The 24,467-nt window shown below is 40.2% G+C and overlaps 1 long non-coding RNA gene across 1 annotated transcript in view; it reads left to right on the forward strand.

Annotated features, from left to right (window-relative positions):
- Positions 1-5,024, forward strand: part of LOC130157845 (uncharacterized) — a 96,817-nt gene extending 91,793 nt beyond the window's left edge. Inside the window, exon 6 of the long non-coding RNA XR_008825059.1 lies at positions 1,364-5,024. This is a non-coding gene — a long non-coding RNA (uncharacterized LOC130157845). The remainder of the gene's footprint in view (positions 1-1,363) is intronic.
- The last annotated feature ends 19,443 nt before the right edge of the window (positions 5,025-24,467 follow it).

Below are 24,467 nucleotides of genomic sequence, written 5' to 3' on the forward strand. Positions count from 1 at the left end.
AAACAGATGTTTCACGCAAGGCATAAGAGTTGTGTCATTCCTTTAGGTTTTCAAAGTCACTTCTTGTCAGATGCATTGGTTAAGAGAGAAAATTAATGAGCTGTGTTAAGTTTTATTACACAATCTTCTGATGTGGGAAAGCTTCCCTCCAGGAACAGCTCTGTGCATGGCTTAACTGATTTAGGCATGCCTGCTGCAGTATTCTCCAGAATGTGTTAGAGATCAAAGTAGGGGGAGTTATTCAGGTTTTATGGCAAGGTAATTAAAAAAATATGGGGATTATTACATATAAATCATACTTGCATAAATTTGCTGGCAAAATAAAATCAAATAAACACGTTTAAAACATGAGATCAGGAAAACATTCAGCCACGTTTTTCACCATTACAGATGCAAAGCTGTACCCTGAAGTCTACACAGTTGACCTCCTCCTTGCACTGCAGAGAATTGGCCCAGTTCCATTTTAGTGGCATTTTCATAAGGGGGGTGGGGGGGTGGGAAGGCACACTGAGCTCTCCTATTTTGTGATGATGTGGAGATGGGCACTTTGTACCAGGTACAGATACAAGACTTCCCTTGGTTTCTAAGGTGATTTCATCTGAAAGTTTATTCTCCTAGAAGTAGAGTCATGTGCCTGAGCCATCATCTTTTCAATGCGAACTGTAATATACAAAACGAGAGACAAGAGCAAATTCTTTTCTCCCTGCTGTTGTTTCAGTGCAGACTGTAAGCGTAGAGCAGCTTTGGACCAAAAACTTCTGGGAAAAGGGGTAAAAAAGCCCTAGAAAACTGTAAAGACTTTCTGTTCTCGGTTACACAGGATTTCTGAGGGGAGTGGGTACAAGCTCAGGAAAGATCACAGCTCATCGTTTCGGGCCATATGCAGGAGAAATGGATGCGTGCACTATGCTCCAAGTAGGGGCTTAGAAGTTCCAGTTTAGAAAGAGGGAGAGATGGTCCAGTTGTAAATGTTGAAGTCCTGATTGTGAAATGCAGAAAACATTTCTCTCTGGGTGGGAGAGAAGTGAAGAGTGTTGTGAAACTTCTGTTTAATCAGAGGAGAGCTTCCACATTTCTGTCACATAAATATGCAGAAAGGATAAGCTTATAGCCTCAGCTGTCCTGAATGCAGTGATACCATATGATGACAAAACACACATGCGCATGCCTGTATAAACATATACACAGTTGTAGCCAAAACATATAACACTGTCAGGACTGAGCTCTCTCTCTCTAAGGATGTGCATATGCCCTCTTTGGTCTAATTGGGTTTATGACTCTACATGTGCATGTATATGGAAGAGATATAAAATACAAGTACAGCAGCTTTTGATGTGAAATAACATTTATTTTCTTGTACCAGTTACAGGTCCCCGAGAGAGTACATGTAAAGTTTTCACTGGAAGCTACACAGCTGAAGCACTGGCAACAGAATAAGCAGAATATGCTTGGCTGTCATTTTACCAGTTTTCTTTGCTGCAGTCCTAACGTGCATGAAAGAAGGGATATTGGTTGGCAACCCCGTGCAGATGAAACAGTTCGATCTGGACAATGAAAACCTAGGGAAGTTTCAGGTGAAGATTCTCCTGTGGTTTGCTTCTCTAGGTGATGAAATAATTTCCTGAAGGAAGTGAAGAAACTACCCCACAATGTCGAATCGTTTAAAGGTACTTGATTGTCAAATATTGTGCATCTTAACTTTGTCTTGGTGTTTGGCCTTGCAGATCTCTTCCACTTCCAACCTTTTTCAAAGAATCAATAGATGCTGCATCTAATAATGATAATGAGTATGTATTAAAGACATATTATCTGGAGCTGGAAGCTGAAGGCCAGACCTGAAAGCATTGCAAAACTCAGCTGTACTTGCATACTCCCTGAATATACACTGCTGTTAAGCCCATGTGCGCAATCTTGAAGACAAGGACCAGAAAACTCGTTGAGATTTTGAAACAACAATAATATAAAGCCCATTGCAAGATTTAATATAAAATCTGAACAGTAAAGAATTCTGTGATGTATCTGGTTCTTGTTTGATGTACTTCTACTGCCACAGTTAATATAGCATTTGCAGTGTACACATAAAGCAGATACACCCAGATTCCTCTCTAAAAGAGTTAAATTAATTTATAGTCATGTATGCTATCTTTTCTGTTGTTTTTTCCCTCACAGTTTCTATAGGCTGTATTTAGTTAATGTAAGTTCTTCTTAACCATCTTCCACAAATTTTTCTGTTATATTATGGTAGAGGTAGATGATTATAAAGGAGGCTATAAAGATTCTTCTAAGAAATTTCTAAGCATGAAGGGAGTCCCTTTTTATTGGTAATTACCAAAGTCTATGAGAATGTACCTCAAACGAGGTATTCGGAGACATATTTTTCTACACTTAGGAACTAATGGTTATATATTTCAGTACAGCAGAGCAAAATTCACCCTTCTGTACAACATCAGTCAAAGTCTTCAAAATATTTCAGCCCCCAAAGTAGAATTAAAGTAGTATAAATTTTCCTAATGGCTGGTGCCAACTCTTCAGACATAAGGTTCAATTTCAGCCTTACTTCTTCTGTATACTTGTGAATACCAGTGAGCTGAGGATTTTCTTGGTTTTGCTGCAGACACGCTGCATGTCTGTGTGAGCATTTTCTGCAAGATCTGCCGAAAGACAGGAACGTACAAAGCCTGTTTTACAGGCTGTCACGTTTGGCCAAGGTCAGTCTGACCTGAGTATTTGGGATGCTTAGAGCAATAACCCCATTAATATCTATGTTCTTGTGTTCAGCAGCAAGCTGATGACTTTGACTGGCTTACTTATGGTTCTCCTGCAAGCCTCAGGAACAACATTGTTGAGAATTTCATTTGTATTTTTGTTGGTTGGTGCATATGTGTTCTCCAGTTGCATCCTGAAGTGCTTTGTTTCATAACTAGTGTGTTGATACTGGATCCCAGTGCTGTTGCTGCTAGCCGTTCCTCCCTCTCCCGGTTCTCTCACTGGCTTCCTGCTACACTGTTGGGGAAAAAAGAGTCAGTATGTTGGGGACATCCTCCATCGAACTCTCTGCTCTGCTGGAGGGGCTGAGGAAGGACCAGAGGAGCAGTCTGTTGACAGCTTGTGTCTCTGCCTCTCCAGTGCTTCCAGGAAGGATGATGCTGGATCTCAGCACAGAGTATGAGTTCCTTGCTCCTCTGTGCTTGCTTTTCCAGGCAAAATGGAGCACCCCAGGACCACGCATCAACCCCTGATGGTCAGCATGCCATACACTGTCTGCTGCTTTCCTTCAGCTGAGAGCCCTGGGGGGTGCAGGACAGGAGCCGTTGATGGCCTTGGCACTAAACCCCTGAGATGCCTGCATGCTAGCGGAGCCCTGGCAGATATGAACACAGAGCCTTCTTCCCAAAATCTGCATGAACCCTGAATGCAGTTATGTTAAAGTGATGTTTTGTTAGCTACTTAACATTGTTTCACCCTTTGTAAAATGGCATCGTCACTGGGAAATGCCTTGAAATTTTTATCTAGAAACTGTTTTAAAATTGGAATGTTATTATTACTAGGTTACTGTAGAACTAGAAAAAAAATTACCGTGGACTTTTCCTCATATATGTTTATGCCTAGAAGGCAGCCTGCATGGGCCCGTATCTAGACAGACTCATGGACACAGTCTTTGTCAAGGCATAAATCATTTTAGAGGCTTGCTAGGTTTACTTCAGACAGTTCCATCTTCTCTATTTGGAACAGGCTGTGTTATCAGCCTAATTGCAGCCATTAAACCATTTGCGGCCGGAATTTTTTGTTTGTGTGTTAACATCAATGTTGGCAGGAAAATGATCACTAGAGGTGATGCTAACTATAAAATATGTAATTGCTCTCCAGTAACAGTGACTAAGGGCTTTAAAGGAGAAACAGGACCCTATAAAAGCTGCTCATTCTGATTCTAAAAGGATCAGATAAAATAAGGAACCTGCTCTGAACAGTTGGGATGATTTTGTGAGGAGATACATGGCTTGGGCAATCTGATTATGGGCCATCTGCATCTCATACCTCCTTGGAGGCCGTATTTGATGTTTAATGTTTTTTCTTTGGGGTTGCACCATCTTTTGCTTTCAGCTCTCTACACTGATGAGTTTTTGATAGCTTCTTGTACAAAGCAGTGCATTTTAACGGTTTTGCCTAACTAGAACTAAATTAGTTTATATGAAGCAAGGGCATACCTTTCTGACAAAGATCTCTCTAATCCATTATGTTGTGTTAGATGTCTATTGATCTTTTTTTATAAGTGCAGTGATTTGGTAATTATCTTTAAATCCTTTCTTTTCTGACTGTGCAGTGTTTAATGTGTGGTTTTATTGATTAAATAATAGCATACACTTAATGTAACAACAATGTGTTTCTTGCAAGATCTTCCTCATTAATAAATTAGATGCACCATGTATTCAAGCATGGTATCAGTTAAGCTGACAGGCACAGAGGATGTTGCTGGCCTGGTTCTGGTACAAGTGTGCAAGTAGGTATGTAACACTGTGCATTGCGATGTTCAATACAAATTCAATTACCTCAGCAAAGTTGCTGTAAGAGGAGAAAACTTTTTTACACCTTGCAGTGAATATTGCTGAGGGTGAGTGGTTTTTTTAACGGCATTTTCATCGTTGTCAGGACTGGTATTGTAAAGATAACTGGAATTTCTGGTGTGGCCATGCAAAGACATAGAATTTGCTGTCCTACGCACTGTGGTGTTCTCTAGAGTTATAACACAACAGCAATTTGTGGAAACCAGGGAGAAAATAAATTTATCAGATAATCCTAAATATTTTCAGTGGTGTTACTTTGTTTCCCTTTCAAATTATAAACACACTTGCCTATATGCCTCCCTCTTTTGCAGCACTGTTGCCAGTTACTCCATTCTCTGTTTCTTTATGTATTGAGTCTGGCTGAGATGGAGTTAATTTTCCCCACAGCAGCGCTCACGGTGCTGTGCTTTGTATTGGTGGCTAGAAAGGTGTTTGTGACACACCAGTGTTTTGGCTACTGCTGAACAGTGCTTGGAACAGCATCAAGGCTGTCTTTCCAATATTCCCCTCTCACCAGTAAGCTGGAGGTGGGTGAGATCTTGAGAGGGGACAGAGCCAGTACCGCTGACCCCAAGTGATTACATACCATATGATGTCTGCTTAGCAATAAAACCTGAGGGAAAGGAAGAGGAGGGGAGATACTCGTTACTATGACATTTGTCTTCCAAAGCAATTGCTGTGGGTACTGAAGCCCTACTTCCGAGGAAGTGGCTGGACTTCACCTGCTGATGGGGAGTAGAGCATAAATCTTTTGTTTTCCTTTGCATCCATGCAGCTTTTGCTTTATGAAACTGCCTTTATCTTGACCCATGCATTTTTTTTCCATCTTATTTTCTCCCCCCTGCCTGTCCTGCTGAGGGTTAGAGTGATAGAGCAGCTTGGTGGGCACCTGGCATCCAGCCAGGGTCTACCCACCACACTTTAGTGAGTAGCCTTCATTCAATTATCACATAATCACACAATTGTTTACCTTTTACACATACATTTACAAAATCTAATGCAATGTGAGTTTAAAGGCAAAGCCCAACCAAACAAGGAGTGAATCAATACACTGAAAGTCAAAAAGGTAGCTCTGAGATGTACTTTCTAAACATGAAGCCGCTCAGTCAGAAGGAGGAATTTCAGTTCTTTGCAAGTAAGCCTACTATGGAAATCCTTCTTCAAGAAGGCGTACACATCTGTTTGTCTTTCCATGCAATGCGCACTGTGGCAGGATGAAAATCAGAAGCAGAGCTAGTTGCCCTTCCAGGAACTCCCAGATCTAATGTATGATTATAATCTTGGCATCTAGACCATCTGAAGATGGCACAAATAATAACAGAGAACAAAACCCAACCCAATTGCCCCTAAATTCCAGTGCAGAAACTATAGTTAAACCTCTTTTGACACACTTCAAAACCAGTTTGTGTTTTTTCTCTGCTTGTTCCTTATGTTCACTGTAGGTAAGTGACTGCTTTTCAGCTTTGAACTAATTATCATTCCTGAAAGCATTTTCCAAACCACAACCGCTTTATGGGCAAGCTTCTCTTCTCAGTGAATTACAGGAGTTCTGCTGGTGACTTCAATGGGAGCAGGAGCAGTGTTAATGAAGTAGTCCTATAAAAGAAAAAAGGGGGGAAAAAGAGGAAAACTGCTTTACCAGTGCTTTGGGGTTAAGGTTAGAAGATTGCTATAGTCGTTACAGTAAAATGATTAATTCTACAGCTTTTTCTTTAAAATGGAAGTGCAGCATTGGCTTACTGTGCACATCCTGACCTCTGCCTGTGTACCCACTCTTGCTGTATACTCTGATTTTGGCAGGAAGCAAATATTGGAGTCTTTTTTGCTTTGCATTTGATAGTGACAACATTTTTGGAGTCCATGTGACAGATCAACTATTTCTCCCCTGCTGCTCTCAAAAGTTTTCGTAATATCAGCCTTAAAAATCACATTTCTTTGGCAAATTTCTCCAGGATAAAAGTCAGCCATAAAATGGAAGAAAAATGCCTTTAGGCTTACGAATTCTTCTTTCTCCCAAGCAGCAAACTGCTGTTATTTTGAGAAGTGTCTGTGTTCATTGTTTCTCTGAAATCTGAACTTTTTCCACTTGGAGACAGTTAACTCCCTGAGAATCTCGCAGAAACAGTATTAGATGTTGATCTCTTCGCAGGAGAGCAGGGAGCAGCAGACAGCCAGACCACATTGATCCAGGCTGCAGGACATGTTTAGTGAAAAATCTATAGAGCTCAGCTTAGGGTGTCAGCTGTCAGTCTGTAGAGCATCTGTCAGAGGAGTATTTGCTTCACTGCCGCTGAATGTGAGTAATGCTTTCACAATATGGCAGTACGATGCTATAGATTACAGTTGTAATGGAGCACATCCTGAACAGCTGAGCCTGCTCTCTCTCGCTCATTCAATAGCAAGAGTTGCCTCGCTATAAGAACTTGGGGGATTATGTACTCCAAACAGCTGTCTATAGCACCATGGATTTATTTGGGCTAAATGAGAACTTGCTTTCTTTAGCTAAATCAAACTTTATCAGACAGTTTTACTGTTGGCAGTTAAAATAAAATGTGTTTGCTGAACAGTAAACACCTTGTTACTGTTAGGAAGGATTATATAAACAAAAGGCATACACAATGAAGTCTTATGCCAACTGACTTACTGTCAAAATAATATACTGCTGTTAGCGGAATTGTGCTCACTTGAAGGAAATTATAGGCCTAAAACCACATCTTGAATGACAAAGAAACCATTTTTCCACAAATAATCTTTATAAAGTTTAATACACTGTGCCTTGTAGAAGTGGTTTCAGAGAGCAAGGATGCTGTATCCTCATAAAGGAAGGCTAGGAAAACCTGGGTGAACTGCCCGAAATCTTCAAGGTTTACTGTATTTGCATAATGCACTGGATTAAGTAGATTTAGGATACTCCCCTCTACGAGAGATGTGGAAGTTGGTTTTGTCCAGCGAAAACTACGAATGCTCCCTTTCAAAATAGGATACATTGTTCTTCTGTCACTTACTACACTATATAATCTATGTAACTGCAGAACACTCATGAGCAACCACATAGATGTCACAAAAAATCAGATATTTATGCACTGTAAATCAGCTTCCTTTCACTCAGGAAACTGAAAGGAAGGCAGACGTTCTGGTTTATAATCACAGGGAAAAAAAGACGGGTCCAAAATCAGCAGAGTCACTGAAAGGAATAACACTGACTACAGAGCTGTGGATTATTCTTCAGAGAATTTGAAAATGAGTTTACTTTCTTTCTGTTAAAAGCTGAAGTCCCAATTCAGGAAAACAGGGCTAATACTATCTGCACTTTCTCACTCTCTTCTGAATTTCACCGTGCAGAATGATTTGCATTTCTTTCTATGAATGTACAAAGCATTTCATTTAACCTTTTACAGTTATAACACAAGAATTGAGTTGTAATTACCAAGAAATCTGTTCTGTTTGCAGAACCCACTATGTGACTGTAATGTCGACTGGAAATATGGACAGCACCTCAAAATTCAATGGCTATAGCTAAATTTGGGCTAGTGATTTCTGTTACAAATAACTTCTCAAGGATAACTTGAGGAGAGATTCATAAGTCTGCAAATTCTTGGGGAAAACTCTATACTGTATACAAATATGTGCTGAAGATCCGTTGAGCATTTATTAGCATAATTAGGTTATTCATTACTACATGTATGTATCCTACTTTGGAAAAAATTATTTTTCTAGGAAAAGAACATGCTGGAAGCTTGAAAAGGAGAATTGTAATGGTGCCTTATAAATTTTCCTTTAGGCAAAACTGGCTCCAGGTGAAGTTAAGATGAAGCTTTCCACACGTTTCCCAACAGAATGTCTTGCTTCCTTAATGTTATGCCTGACCTTAGAAATGCACCTTTTCTTTTCCATGTTCTTACTGAAAAGCTCATATAATATTATTTTGTGGACAAATACACCTATTTTGTTGTAATTTCTTTTCCCAGTTTTTTAGGGAAACTTGAGGACCCAGTAATAATCCCTCTGTGCTGCTTGTCATGGCTGTATGGTTTGTAGTGCAATAAAATGTAGACAGGTTCTTAAATCTACCTTCTGACATCTTAAAAAAAGTCACAAATTAAAAGATTTCTTCTACTTCATCTTTCAGTAGCAGTTAGAAAAAGATATTTAGTTAATAAATGTTGCTGCTGTAAACCTCAGGACAAGGTCTAGAACTATCGTTTTGTTGTGTTCACTCAAAAGGGACATTTAAGTGTCTTTCCATGGGAAATCAAGAATGAGGTGACTTCATGAGGATTTGCTATTGGTCTTCTTTAAGTATGTATATAATTTATGCTGGTACGCAAGTGCTCTACCTTGGTTAATTAATTAGGGTCAAACCCATTACAGGTTCACATTGTTGACCTTTGACATAAACCTGAAGGATCAGGAAAGATGATCATCTATTTTAATTATTTTCTGAATTCAGCTTTTTATAGAAGGCAACTATGGACAAGGTATTTTACAGAGAACATGATACCTTGGAGTTTTGTCCTTCCTTCAAACCAGGCATTAAATGGCTTACTGTTCAAAGGAAAAGTCTGTCATTTATGAAACTGAATGCAAATATGGTAGCACACTATGCTTCTTTCTTGCTTGTATCAAATTGCTTTCCATGGGATGTGATATGGCACAGACAGAACTGTGACAAAGGAGGATTCATAATTAAAGTCAATTCTCCCATGCACTAACAAGCTCCAGTGAGAAGTAATTAACATTTCCTGAGCAAGTTGCTCTGTAAGCAGCAGGTCAAGTGAGGCACGGCTGCCTTCAGATTTATTTCCTTCTGTCCATTAAATTTCTTGCGCTGTAAAACCACCTGACACTTAATGAGGGAGATACCTGTCACAACTGTTAGGAGCTACTTGTACCCTGACTGTCTGGTTAGTTCATGCATACTCCTTGGCCAGAAGCCTACTGCTACACAGAGGGTTTAATTGCAGAACTGAGCCTGCCATCCTCTTTCAGCTATTGCACTGACCTAGCTACTGATTATCACTGTATTTCTAGGAACTTAGTTATCTCTGTGACCTGTAATCCTTTGTCAAATGAGGTTGACATTTGGGAAAGATTTCAAAAGTTAGGAGATAAAGCTTGTGATTGCATGGGTTCATTTCCTTAGGGAAGGGTAATACACAAATATATATATGTATTTGCAGTGATTTATCTGGTAACATACGTATCAAAGCTGTAGGTAATTTGAGATTTTGCGGTACGTATAAATGTTGTGTTCTGAGAGTAGCAAAACGAATTTAAAAAGATGAAGCACAAAGGAGCTTGAAAAATTCTTACCTTGGATCTGCTGCCAGAAACATAAAGTACTTTACCTCTAAAAATCAGAGCCCTGTCCTCCAGGTGATGCAAGTTTGGCCTTTAAACAGGGATCAAACTCTTTTCTGTGTGAAAAATAAATGCACATCTTTGTCAAAGCATACTTTGGCTACTATCTCATTACTCTCCATGGGCATTAGGCACACAGCCTACAACTGGCTAGTAAATATCACCACTGCCACCAGGTAGACTTTCCTAGTCTGCATTCACCTCACTTTTAACCGTTAATTAATTAATTTTAAATTCTCTACAGGGCAGTTATCAAACTCGGCCATCTTTCACTGAGACAACAACATCCTAGTGGACCTTCTTCTTGGTCACCATTAAAGCAATGTCCAGCAGTTTCATTTTTAATTGACCGAGAGTCAGTGGTTCGCAGCTGTTTCGGGTTTCTACCTCTGGCAAACAGAGAAATGCACATCTTTAGTACTGGTTTTGTACTATGTCTTTAGTTAAACTGAATCTGGTTCATATACCTGCTGCTGTAGTGCTGTCCCTCAGGAACAACGCTGGGCTCCTCTTGCAAAGTTGCCTTTTCTGTGTTTCACAGGCCTGGTGGTAAGGGCACTCGCTGCTTCATCAGGTGTTCTTAGCCCTCTATTGCTCCACCTGCAAAAACACCACCTTGTCTTTGTTGAAATCAGCATTTGACCTTTCTCAGATCATAAACCCCATGATCACTGCTCGTAATCTGGCCCCCTGAAACCAGCATGTCCTCTGGTTTCAGGAAGGACAATAATCAGGGACAGCAAAAAATTCAGTTAGGTCTGGTTCAGATAGTTGACTTGAAATGTTTCCTTCCGAGAGGAGGCTTTAGGAAGGGGGTGCTAGCTTGCGCACAGAAGGACACAACTGTTAATCAGCAGACAGGACATTTACATCAAAATGGTATTTCAGGAAGACACACAATATGAAGTACATTTTCTTTCTGACATGAAGGGAAATTAACTTGTACCACGGACAGGTTGTATGCTTTGAACCGCTAAGAGCTCCATAGCTCTTTAAATAAGTGTCAGCCAGAATACAGGTTTCCATGTTTTTGGTAACGCAGATTAGTTCTGACTCTCCTCCAACTGAAATCAATGGGAATTTGGCCGACTACATCAAAGGAAACAACACTAGGACAAGTTAAGTTTGATGCATATGACTGATTATTGAAAAATATGTATTTGTATGCTTGAGAAATAGAACAAAATAAAAACCAGGAATACAATCCCCAGTAGATTTAAAGAAGGGTTTGGATTCCAATTTTTCCTCAATTCTTCTCCAGTAGATCTTGTTCCAGAGCAGATTTAAAACTATGCAAATAACTGCCTTTCTCCATTTCCCACTTTTCAAGATGGCAGAAGTTTCAGGAAAATCAGATTGATCTGTGAGATTACCAATGCTGTGGAAACTGAAAGCATATCAGTATGATTAGGACCTTCCTCAAGATTACTGAAACATCAGACTTTTCCCTTGATTTGGCCTCAAATGTAAACTTTGATCCTGAGCCTAAAATATATCTTATTCTAATGGTAGTTATCTCTAACATGAACCACAACCAGCATACTGAAATGTGTGCTCTGGGATGTGCAGTGAGCCCTCTGTCGCACTGTCGGCACAGAAAGGCTTTAAGATTGACTTAACCAGGCACTGGGAAAACAGGGGTGCCCCTTGTCTCCCTATACGTAAAATATCAAGGGAAACAACCTGGGTAAAAGGGACCATGAGCACAGCGAGGTGGAGTCCCTGCTGGGTTCACACCCTCTTTGGGCAGTGGGCATCTATATGCAACAGAGAACAAGAGCTTAATTAATATCCGGAAGAATTCCTCAAGGTATGGGCAAACCCGTCACCAGACAGATGCATGGCTATGTGCAAGAGATGTGATCGTTTTTTGTTTCTCCCTTTCTGCCTTCCCACAGGATCCCTAATGACAAAACATGCCATTTTTGTCTGAAATGATTTTGAGGATAATGCTATGGGTTTACGTGGATTGCTTTATGCAACTGTTGGCAGTTAGTGTCAACAGCAAAAGATGACCTTTCAATGTATGTTTCTGTTTACAGTGTTCATAAAACCTGGGCTATCTGCAGTCACAAAAATTAACAAATAGATCTGGGTGCGTTTGATTTACTTTCCCAGTCTTGACTTTCTACTAATATGCTGGTTCTCACTACATGTATCCTTTAAACTGTCACAGAAAACTCCCAACCCACCCCCTCATAAAAAAAAGACCCTGCACTGCACTGCAAACCCTTAAAATAAATAGAAAATAACTCTTTTTTCCCCCCAAAGCACTCACATTTGTTCCTTCAAAATTAGGACTCAGCAAATAGTTGGAATACATCTGTACTCAGAGGAATCCACATCAGATCATAAATTTGTTCATGTTAAACACAAACATATGAATGCACTCTTATATCCAGGGACTATGGAAGGGTTTAGAATTTGCACACTTTACTCTGTGTAATGCCAGGGCAATGTTTCACTCATCTATATAAATAGAAAGCAGGCTTGTTGCATTAAAGGCATAAGTATCCTTATGCTCTGCATAAACATCACAGGATTCAATTTTGTGAAGGAATCACATAATTTGTCATATCTTTGCTTGTGATTGACTTCAGTGATGGGCATACACAAACATATGATTTTCCACTCAGTGTATCAATATGTCTCTTGGTGTGCATTTGCTGCTAGAATAACAGGAAAAAAGATTAACCTCAGATATGCAAATAAGCTTAACTGAATAAAACGAGACAAATTATCCCGTCGCTGGAGCAGTTCCTGGTTTGGCTGTGCTGCACGCACTGCAAGAGCACCGGGAGAGGGCTCGTGTGGCTGTCCCTCATTCCTTCCCTCTTTGGGACTCGGGGCAGAGCTGTACTGGGGTGACAGGTACCCCAGCACGGTGAGGCATTGTAGCACAGTGTACGGTTACATGGCACTATGTTATCCCACCTCGGTGTAATTTAGAGACATGTAATTACTTGAGCCTTACTGTCTCTTCTGAGAGCCCCAGTTTGGCTAATAATAATTAAAAAAGGAATAAAAAACAAACAAACAAAAAAAAAAAACCAAGAAAAAAAAAAGAAGCTTTCATTAAAAAAATGACAACTTTCCCCATTAAAGTTTATAACCCTTGTCATTGCAAAGAAGAGGGTAAATGTGAAAATAGTTGACACACAAGGCCCTGCTCGAGTCTCTGCTAAGATCATTAACCATGTGTTTGTACATTTTCAGTGTTGGCAGTTGTAAGGAGACCTCAGGCTTTTGGCTCCTGTAGGGTGGCGGTGCTGGTGACATGGAAGGAAGACCTCTCTTATGCCATCTGGAGCTGCAGAAAGAGGTCAGGAAACTATTTGTAGAGTGTCCTCAGGCTCTCTACATCGAGGCTATTTATGGTAGACCATAAAACAAACAAAAAAACAAACAAAAAAATAGTTCAGTGTGGCCATAGTACTAAAGAAGCTTGTCTAAAAATCAGCCTATCAGCCTACTACTGATGAGGAATCTAGAGGAGAAAAAATGTACTATAAGAAGTATTTTTCATGGAATGTCATTTATAACTTTCCCACCCCTGAAGCTTCATTCTTCCTCCCTTTCCTGGAAAAATTGGAAAAAAATGTGGAGTCTAAAGAAATCTAATTGTATGTGTATGCCAGATGGAAGTTTTGTTAACCCATCTACTTCTTGTGAGTTGTCTCCCTTGGGGCTATTATTTATCATCTTTTACAAAACAGATAAAGAGGATTTCCTGCTTCAAAAAATGTACAGCTTATGGCCCAATACTAAAAAACCTTACTTATAAGAGGGCTGTCATTGAAGTCAATGGAATTTCTTGTATGAGAAAGCATTTCCAAGATCAACCACTAAGAAGAGAAAGCAGTGTACATACAATAGATGACTGTAATACTGGGGTAAGAACAAAATGAAAAGATGAGGGATGGGAATGTATGGTCGTGTAAAATTATGGAAGCTAAGAAAGATATTGAGGGCCACCACCTTCAAAAAACAAATTGCCTTCTTTAATTCAACAATGTACTCACATATGGTGAAGAAGTAGTTACGGATTTTATCAGCCTTGGTAAACAGTGTTGGAGAAATTCTGACAGGAGACAATAAAATCTAATCTAATCAAGCTCAGGTTTTGTGATCTGCATCACACAGCTATGAAATCTCCAGTACAGTTTTTTCTTTGTTTCAGATGACAGTTTTTCTGAATCTGAAGATAGATTTCTCTGAAATAGTAAATTGAAAGGGAAGTGATGTATGTCACCCTTACAGTCAGTGGGTGCCTGTGCAGGCAGTGCGAAGAGGGATGGGTTGCCTTCTCCGTGAGACTCGGCTGTCATTCAGTTGTACAGGTAGGACACAAGGGCTGGGTTTGATCATGTAGCAGTCAGGTAGGGCCAAATGTCATTACTTTTCACCATCAGAGATATTAATCTCATCTCATAATTTGTTCTTCAATTTTACTTAGGTATTTATGGTCTTTGTTCAAGATTGCTTTGAGATTTTCCTAAGTGACCTGGATTTACTTGGCCAGGCTGGATAGCACTTTAGCTCTCTGGGCTGAAGCTGTTCCATCATGAAACAAAATTACTCAAATTGAAGCCCTGAAGGACAGTTGCTTATGGAAAACCTTTCTAGACTTCTAAAATGCTGAGCTGCTTTCTCACCATCACTACCCTTAAAGCAGTAGTAGCCTATTGTTGTAGCTTTAAGGTGGGCTGAGCACACAGGACTCGTAAGCCTTATAGTGAGAAATGGCTTCTGTGTAGGTGGGAAAAAGGACAAGCTTTTGAGTGTGCAAGCCCTTCTTCAAGTGAGCAACATAAATGAAGCATGCAGAAATTATTCCTAATTTGTATTTAGCTTGATGATTTTTCTTTTTTTTTGAAGTGCAAGAAGGGATTTTGTGCTAAAAAGTGTGCCAATCTGCTCAACGATATCAGGCAATCCGACAAAATCTTCTAGCAAACTTGCTCTCTCTTGAAAGGACAATCACCATCCTAAAGCATGCCTTGGGCTAAAGCTGGTCATAATGATCACTGCAAACTGTTTATTCAGTGAGCCCCTTTCCTTGGCTCTTGAACAGTTTCTTTATAACCTTACTTCTGACATTTGTAGTTTTTGAGTCTGAGGTTTACAAACATGTTTGATCTAGGAACTACACATACACATTTTGTACTTGTTACTCTGAATTCACTTATTCAAGGTTGGTGATTGATGATAACTCCATTTTGCTTTTTGGCTGGATGATCTATGTGTTTATAAAGTATCTCTACTTCTCTGCTTCCTATACATTCAATTTAATTTATTTATTAAGCCAACTTCTGCTACTGGCCCAAGATAACATGTTCTGCAGATCTTTAAAGAAAAGTATTTTCTTTGTGAGCATACAGAAGATGACACGCAAGTAGAATTCCCCCCAAAGCTAAAGAACATTTTCACTCCTTCCCCCCCCCCCCCGCCCCATGTGTTTAGACACTAGAAAATTCAAACACCTGAATCAAAACAGTATTAAATATATATGTATATGTACTTTCTTCTATCTCTGTCCTGTCTGTCATACTAATGCAGGACTATAATACTCTAAAAATATTATTAGGTGCTAGGATTATTAGTTTGTTAAAATGCACATGAAATGGCACATTCTAACTGCTGAAGTAAAGGACACTGAAGAAGTTTGGTCAAGACATTATTCTGAGAAGCATATACCTATATTCATCTCTGTACTATCAGAAATAACTTTATTCTTCCATATTTGATGGAAGTTTCATGTAACTTTCCTGTTACAAGGCACCCAGTATTTTTATCATTCTTCCTGTATTTAATTTGAAACTTTTAAGTTATGGGGACTGTGACATTCTTGTAAAGAATATGATGAACACGAAAATAACTCCAAAACAAGTGTACCAGGTTAAGAAAAACCTTTGCATGACTGAATGCATTCAGCTTGTTAGTTCCAGCTCTGTAGAGTCTTCCTAAAGAATTGAATTTACATGTCTTATTAGCAAAGAGCCAGATGAAAAAGACTCTTACGAGCCTTTTGTGGAGCGCAGCTGAGAATGAGTACTGTGTTACCGTCATTCGCAGATTTTTTTTGGAATGGTCTGCTCCAAAGGCATATATAAATATACATTTACTTTTATATGTATATGTACATAAATACGCATATCAGCTCACACGCATGCTCATACTATGGAAAGAAAGTCCAGGCAATTAAATAATCACAAGAGATAGATTTGTTCCTACTAGCATTACTAGAAATTAGAGTAAACATTATGCCTGTGGTCTCCTTCAGTTCCATCCTGGATGGTTCTGTTAGCTAAAATACATCTGTTGTCAGCACTATCAAAGAATAAAATCTATGGTTTTAACTTAAAATGTGATGGGATATTGCCTGGAATGTTTTCTCATATAGACAGTGTTATCTGAGTCCTTCCTTGGCAAGAAGTTCAGTCTGAAGACAGTTCTCAGATGGTTTCGGCAGCTTAATTTGCAATGCCTCTGGAAGCAGAGCTCCATTGTCCTCGTAAGGAATTCCTCCTTCCCAGTCCTTCCAACTTTTTCATCGTTTGATCCATGAGATCTCTTTCAACTACTAAAAGCAGTTCCGGAAATCAATTATAGAACTACCTGTTTGCTATAGGCGTTAGTGACATACTGTGTGCCTAGAGGACCCACGTGCATTGTCACCCGCATGGCCTTTGCTGACGGCTGCAGCGTGGGATGCTGCAGCATGGCTATCCCTGCAGTGAGCTGGAGAACCCCACGGAGAGCCCTTGTATTCCTTAGCTGTCTTGGGAGAAGCCACTGCCACAAGCTGTGGCACTCCAGCGTACGGGGGTAGATTAAGCCTTTCACAACCGATAAAGTACACCTAAAAATGGACCACACGGAAGAGCTATGTCTCAAATCTCAGAGGCTTTTCATTGTTTTGTTCCGGTTTTTGGAAGACCAGCGTTCATAAAGCTGTGTTGAGAGGGCATTATGCTAAGGAAGCAAGCAGCAAATTTGTAGGTTTGCCTCTAACAGCTGGTTTGGGAGGGACCAGCCATTAGGCTAGAGGAGCTGGAATGTGGGATGGGGGAGTGAAAGGGAGATTGTAATAATACTCACAATTAAAATGCTGAATTCTAGCTGCTGAGGAAAACAGTGCTGCAGATTTCTGGAAGAAATTTGATTCCAAGAAGTGCAAGAGGCCATGAGTGAAAATTCTTTCATAAGCAGGAAGTAAGAGAGGGAATGATAAGGAAATATTCTGTTTATTTTGGCCATCATCCTAAAAAACCTGGGGTAAAAGCAAAGAGAAAAGAAAGAAAAAATAATGATAAACGATGTGGGAAAAGTACCTAGAATTTCTGGAAACTGCAAAGGCTAATTATGAACATTAGTAATTTATTCATGTGTTGTCCTGGAACTAACCAATATGTTGCACTTTATTAGGAATGGAAACTTGCGTTGTCTCTATCAAACGTACAGTAGTTAGCTGATTAATTGAATGGTTTGTTCAGTAGTATGATCAGCTGTTATAAATATTTTAGTAATTTTTTTGGCATTAAAAGTAAACAGAGCTTTTTTTATCTTTTTGGCTGGGTTGAATAGGAAAGCACGTAGCCAATAAACCTAGATCTTGTTTCATATCCTGAATTTTGTTCTGAATGCATAATAACCCTAAATGTGGTGCTGTGTTGCTAAGAAACTTCTCACAAGATGCAAAAATAGGTAGTTATTTTGCTATGTTTAAAAGTTCTTTTGATGTTGTATTTTGCTTTACCACTTACCCTCCCACTGGCTGTAGCCACAGCTTAAAAGACGTTTCTTGTAGACCCTTGAGACCTGTTTTTTGAAGAATCTGGTGTGTATTTTTGGAATAGGCCTCTCTTCCTTCTGGATTAATGTCAGGGAAGTAACTGGAAAGCCCTAGAGACACCCACTGATTATGAGCCCAAGCCCTCCAAGGAACATCCCCGTTAACACTGCTGTACTCTGAGCTGTGCACCAGGCAAAAACTACGGGCATTATAAAGTGCATATTGCAGGTTACAGCTGAGTAGATGAATGAAGGGATATCCAAAAGCAGGAAAGGCTGTGTGGCGAGGGGCATGGGACTGCAGTCTTTGGGAATGGCTTGTGCCCATGAGAAACGTGTTTGTCAAAATGCATCCCCAGCTGTGGGATGGCATAATTCAAGTGTCAGATGCCGCCTTTCGTTTGGACTGGAAAGCCGAAGCCGTCCACATTTGTGTTTGATTCCTCACTGAGCCTGAAGATGTTGCTGGGCCGAAGAATGTCATTGTGTAGTTCCCATTGTCGGCTGTCACACTGCATATGTTTTGGGAGTGATCTGAAGTTTTGTTTGACATCATGACTTTTATAAGAATCAAAACCCCCAAATCCCTCAGATGAAATCCATATGGCTTTGTTCACAGGCTGAAATAAAATCATGCTCGCAGCCTTTACTGCAACTGAGGGATATTTGGTGGGAGTCGTATTTTGCTTAATAAAAGCATAATGTTCAAATGCTGGAAATGTGGATATTATTAAGTACCTGCTCTGTGAGAATAACTCAAACGCTGTTTTATTCCCTGCCCCTTTCGTTAGTTCGTATGCACAAGAGTCAGATCTGAGGCTGACATGAAGAACGATCTCCGCAGCCTGGCATGGTCCCAGCTTTGCTTGAACTCTGTTTTAGACATTATTGCGTTTTTGTCTGCATTTTGGCTCCTTGCAGCTCAGTGCTGAATATTTGGCATAATGTGTGGTAAGGGTTATTACGATACACAGAGGTGAGGTAATTCACATCATTTCTGCAGTGTAGGCAAGTTTGCTTGGCTGCTAGAGCGGTTAAAGCAGGAAGCTTCCCGGTGTGCCGAGATGCTGATTACGAAGGGTCAGGCCTGCGCTCACCATGACATCATAAAACACAACCGGGGGCTGATTTATTTAAGAACTGTCATGTCACTGCTTTTGTCAGGAGAAAACCGGAGGACAGAGAAGGTGAGGAGGAGCAGTAGGCTTTCACAGTGTGAGATTTATGTTGAAGAAGAAAACACTGACGGGTCCTTTGCCAATGATATAAAGAATGTTTTAGTTACTCACAGGGCCAGAGGTACAGAGTGGCACTCTTCCCTCCTTTCACCAAAACATTTCCAAAATGAAGAAAATGTGAACAGCAAGTCTGGCATGAGAGGACAGACCATGACAAATACTGAGGCCTCCTTGGCTGTTGCTCTGGGCAAATCCAACACCATTTGGCATGTGGGAAAACATGTCGTACATGTGTATGCATAAGAAGCATTGCAGTCCCTTCTGAGGTAGTACAGTGCTGAAGAGAATACCTCACCAGGATCTCTTCCAGAAACAGCCATGGGCAAATGATGCTTCCAGCATCCCAGTGCGGGCTTCTGTTCTGCCTCCTCCATTCGTTTGCAGGATATGGTCTGTGGGGCAGAACAAAGCGCTCCAAGACAGCTACAGTAAATACACCAAACACTGGCTAAGAGGTGCAAAACCAGCACATTAGTGGTGTTAACCTGACCAGTTCCGTAATAACTTACCATAGAAATACAATCCTTTCTGTCTTCTCACAAAAATTGTTTTTGGTTCCTGAAGATCAATCAGCTGAGCTGACACAAAAAAACTCTGCTTTGTCAAGGAAACTAATATGACCCATGCACTGTACAAGCAATGGAAATTCCTATTGGAATGAGACTGTAGCATGAGTAGGAGAGTGTATTTATAAATGCACAATGCAAATGTCTGTACTGATAGGGTGCATCCCAGCTTTTCCATACAGCCAGTTGCAAAAACATCTGCTTGGTATAGCTAACATCCCACTCTTAAGACCATCTTTCTGACTTGACGCACTAGGTTTCAGCTTCAGCTCCTCAGTATCACATGGAAAACGTATCGCTGGTTCTTATGCCAAAGAGTACTCAGCGTTTGGTTTGATACCCTATTAACTAAGTTATTTTTGTAGTTCTAGTACTTCCTTTATTTGGCTGTCTCAAACACTTTCCAAATGCAAAGTAGAACTTGCAACAGGCAGGTGGTAGTGTTATGAAGGGTAAATTAGACACAGGCAGCTTCACTGATTTCCCCAAAGACCTCCCAGTACCGAGCTATAAATGCAAAAAAAGGTACTCCAGATTCTCTGTTCTGGTCAGGAGACTACACAGCCCCTCATTCCCACGGTAATCTGCAAACAACCTGTGCTGAAAAATCTTATTCGGGTTACAGTGCTGAGAGTCCACAGACATTAGAAGGAGAAGGTGATAACAAACACCAGCTGATTGCAGGTGGGGGCAAAGCTCCAGGTTGCTTAAGGATATGGGAGTTCTCTGGGTCACTTCAGAGGCAACCCTTCAGGTCCTGAGTGATTAATTAATCAATTAACATTCATTAGGGTTTTTTATAAGCTATCTAGAGCCCCATATGTTCTCTGTCCTTTTCTGTGCTTTTCTCCTCCTCAAGACTTGGCGTGGCTTTCAGCATCCAGGGGTGAGTAGCTCTAAAAGGTGGGGTTTTTACAGAAACTCAGGGGGAACACAGAGGAAAGCTGATGTTGGCAGTATTGGAAGGGGAGTATCTGATGTTCTCTGGAAGGTTTTGATTATCTGTTAATAATCCAAAAAGATATTTCTCTGCGTGTTCATTTAGAACTTAGCAGTGGCAGCTGTGCTATCTGGTATTTTAAATAAGTAGTTCTGCTGAAATGAATGTGTAAATGCAAACTGATAGAAGAGATCTTCCAAAGAACAAGTCTTAACTGGGCTAATATACATGTTTGAGTTTCATAATGCTTTCTTGGGAGGAGAGTGCGGAGGAGCAGGATGAAGAAATCATTCCCTTTAAAATGGATTTATAAACTGCTCTTGAATTCACTTGCAATAGGTTTTCTATCATTAAGTTAAAATCCTGCTTCAAGGTGGTAAGGTCTTTCACCAAACACTTCCCTTACTCATAGAGGGGTTCTGCTCCAGTTAAAGGCAGTGGGTGTGACAGCTGAATCTTTGTTCATTTTGTACAAATAGTCCAGGTACTCTAGAAATACATAGGAGTTTGATGATAAGAGTGCTTGGATGTCTTTTGACACTGTTACCCACAGGAATGCTGGGGATTATCTTTCTTTCCATATTGCATACAGCAAAAACAGGTGGAGACCATTAGGGAGGTGCTAGAATCTGTTGTTCACTTTTGTTACTTGTGATGATGATCTGAGACAGGGAAGGAAATAAATGCGGGGGGTGGGGGGGGGGTGGGGGTGTGTGTCTCCCTTTGGATGCGCTGAAAGATGCGCTTCTCAGTCTCCATGAGGAGACAGCTCTATCCAGATCCCATTCTGTTAGACTGTAACATTGCCATTCACACTTGGGTCTTAGCTCCTCTCCTCTGCTGAAAAATACTTGTAACTAAAAGTCCAGCTTGTCGTATTTGTTGCAGAAATGAACAAGAGAGAGGAGAGCAGTGACTTTGAGGGAGGGTTAGGTAATTGAAGCTCTGATTTGAAGTCAGTGGGAATGCCAGATGCTTTACCTTACAAATGGGAACCTACCTGTCTCTAGTGTTATCTCTTTTTGATTTGAGAAATTCTTAGGTCTTGTCAGAATTGTTTAATTAAAAGGAAGAAAAAACCCAACCCCAAACTGTATGGTTCAAACACTCCTCCTTGCTGCAATCTGTATTTTTATGGCGAGTGTATGGGAAATCCTGTGTTTCTGCACACAGCAAATGGCAGCAGGTGGAGATTTTTGCTCAGAAATGATAGGCTGCTTTTGCAGGGTGCTTTGCTCAAGAAAGCATTTGCTTTTAGCTTCGTTTGGGGTTTGATGATTGGGAGCCAAGTTGTGAGCCAGCAGCAGCCAGAGGATCGTGGCTGGTTGGCAGTGCCACAGCCTGGCCGTGCCTTCCCCTGCTCCTTCCCCAGGGCTGTTGTATGCTCCTGGTGTCCTGGGGGCTGGTAGAGGCTAGTAACAGAGTCAAGGTGGGTAGAATCCTGGTGAGAGAGTAGTAGAGGCTAAAATTAATCCCCTGTCCTTTCCCTGGAGGAGTAGAGTTGCTCAGGCATTAGTCTCTGCTTGAACAAGTACTACTGTGCTGAGTGATGAGACAAGGTTACCACAGAACAGAGTACCAAAGAATTTTCCTTCTTCATATAGAATATACCCTTGGACTGTGTATTTGGCCCAGACAGGAAAGCACACAGGGGACAGACAGAGAAAGGCTTGCTTAGAAGTCTCATTCCTCTGTATTTGTGTGGTTTTAGTTGGCAAGCATGTATTTAATGGACAGGTTATAAAGGGCTTCCTGCAGTCAGTGTGTATATATATATACAAACTTAATTAACATTATTCATTATAAAATCACTGTGAAGGACAAATTTGACTCAACTGTAGCACTCCCCATGACAGCCTGTATGTAAATCACCGTATTTTTCTTAAATTAATTGACTTTTGTTTCAGGGCTTAGTTGTATAGTAATGCAGATGGAGAACTGCTCCCTGGATATTAGATGAGGATTTTTGTGTCAGATGTGAAAAACTTCAAAGGACTTGTGTCAATTACCACTGTCCCTTTTTGACTGTAATAATTTAAATCTTAGACTACAGAACTTTGGACTGGTAGTGTCGTTAATTTGCAGTATCACATTTTTTTTACAAAAGGGGAATTGCAGAAAGCCAAGAACTGGCAAACTCACTCACTAGATGGTGACTTGAGTTGGTCGTGACCCTTGGCTGTCTGAAATCAGAAGCCCAGAAATACAAGAGGACTTTTTCAGTCTTGATCAATGGTGTGTGCAAACCCTGTTTATTTAAATAACAGCAGATAGTTTAATGTTCATCATTCAAAGGGAACTTTTTATAACTTTTTCCTCTAGGTTCATGCTTGTTTTCTGACCCTACTGCTCAAATAAACTGCAGGGTTTGTTGCTCTTCACATACCAGCAGTTTAAGTTCTAAAGCCACTCTTACTGACCTGAGATCAGATAAATACTCTCCTGGGAAGTTTTAAGTTATTTGCTGACACAGAGTTGGATTAGGAAGGGTACAATTTTGTGCAAAAGTGGACAAAAGTAGAGATGCTCCTCTGCATGAAATATCTTTGACCCTTGGTCTTTGCCCTGGAAAAGGTTGAGGGAGCATTTTTGCAGGGTGTGTAAAAAATGGTCTAGCAGCTTTCTTCTCAGATGAAGAAGCCTAAAAAAATAACCTGCTTCAGCTCTACAGTCATACAAGACCCCAGTCTAAGCCTTGTTGGAATTACCAGAGAAACTGTAGTGAACTTCAGCAGATGTCAGATCAGGTCCAGAAAGCAAAATTTTAGGATAGGGCTTAGGCTTTAAAAAAAACACCAACCAACCAAAAAAAAAAAAAACCCAGCTAAAACAGAATCCTTGCAGATTGGCTGCAATGTCTTCCCAAGCCAACTTGGAAAATGTTGATAGGCATGAAGGATCTCTTGCTTCTAATTCTCACAGCACGATACAATTATAGAGGCAGTGATTGTAGAGCTAAAAAACCTAGATCTTCATACATTTCAGAAAGGAACTGGGTGTGGCTGGGAATGAGGGGTGCTGCACCAAAAAAACCTTATTTTCTTGTCAAAAACTGCTCAAGTGGACTGGACAGAGCATCTTTGTACTTTAAATTCATGTGCTTTAGTATATTCTTTCTGCCTCCTCCCACTCTTTTACTTCAGTGTTCTTTTGGAGAGGCTTTTTACTGATCTGAATTAAAGCAATAATATTTTATACTCACAGGGATACTTGCCTGTTTTACATCTCTGGATGAACGTTAAAAAGCTGCATTACTGCTTTTTCTTCTTTCTTGCTGTATATATTTGAGTGCCAGATTTATCAGTTCTAGTTCTCCCAATGCTGGAAAGCGAGTTTGCTTCAAATTATAGCTCTTTGAATGAGACCAGTGCACAAATGAAACCCATTACTGTACGTCTACAATAGGGCCAAACCTCTGATCTCAATTTCAATTTTGTAAATGAAGAGTCGACTCTAATAACTTCAGTCAAATTACTTTGGATTTACACCAGGGGAGCAGAAATCAGAATCTGGACTTTCATGTTTAGTTTGGGAAGCACTTTGAAATTCTTGTGGATTAAAGATACTAAAAATGTATGTTATTATTATGTTATTCCTTTTCCATGTCCCACTTCACATCATAGGACTGACCATATATCCTAGGATGCCTCAGCCCACACTTTTCCTAAATTTTACCCCTTTAATTTGATGATTATAGCTTTCTTTATGTCCTAACTCTACAGTTAAGGTTAAGCAATCATCTTGATTTGAAACCATTCTCTTCAATAGTGTCATGGGAAATGTGAATAAAATCTATTCCACCATTTTTTGAACTAGACTATGGTAAGTTAATCTCTTTCCCATTTTTAATTTATCCAGCCTTTTCTTGCCAGCATTTTACTTAAACTTCTTAATGTGCAGTCCGCAAACTTGGCGTGGACATCTAAGGAATAATTTTGTATATGTTAAACCTTTGTTAATAACAGTCCCAAGCAAACTGCAAGAGAAGAGACTGCTGGCTTAATGT

This window comes from Falco biarmicus, chromosome 12, assembly GCF_023638135.1.
Source record: "Falco biarmicus isolate bFalBia1 chromosome 12, bFalBia1.pri, whole genome shotgun sequence".
NCBI classification, from domain to species: domain Eukaryota; kingdom Metazoa; phylum Chordata; class Aves; order Falconiformes; family Falconidae; genus Falco; species Falco biarmicus.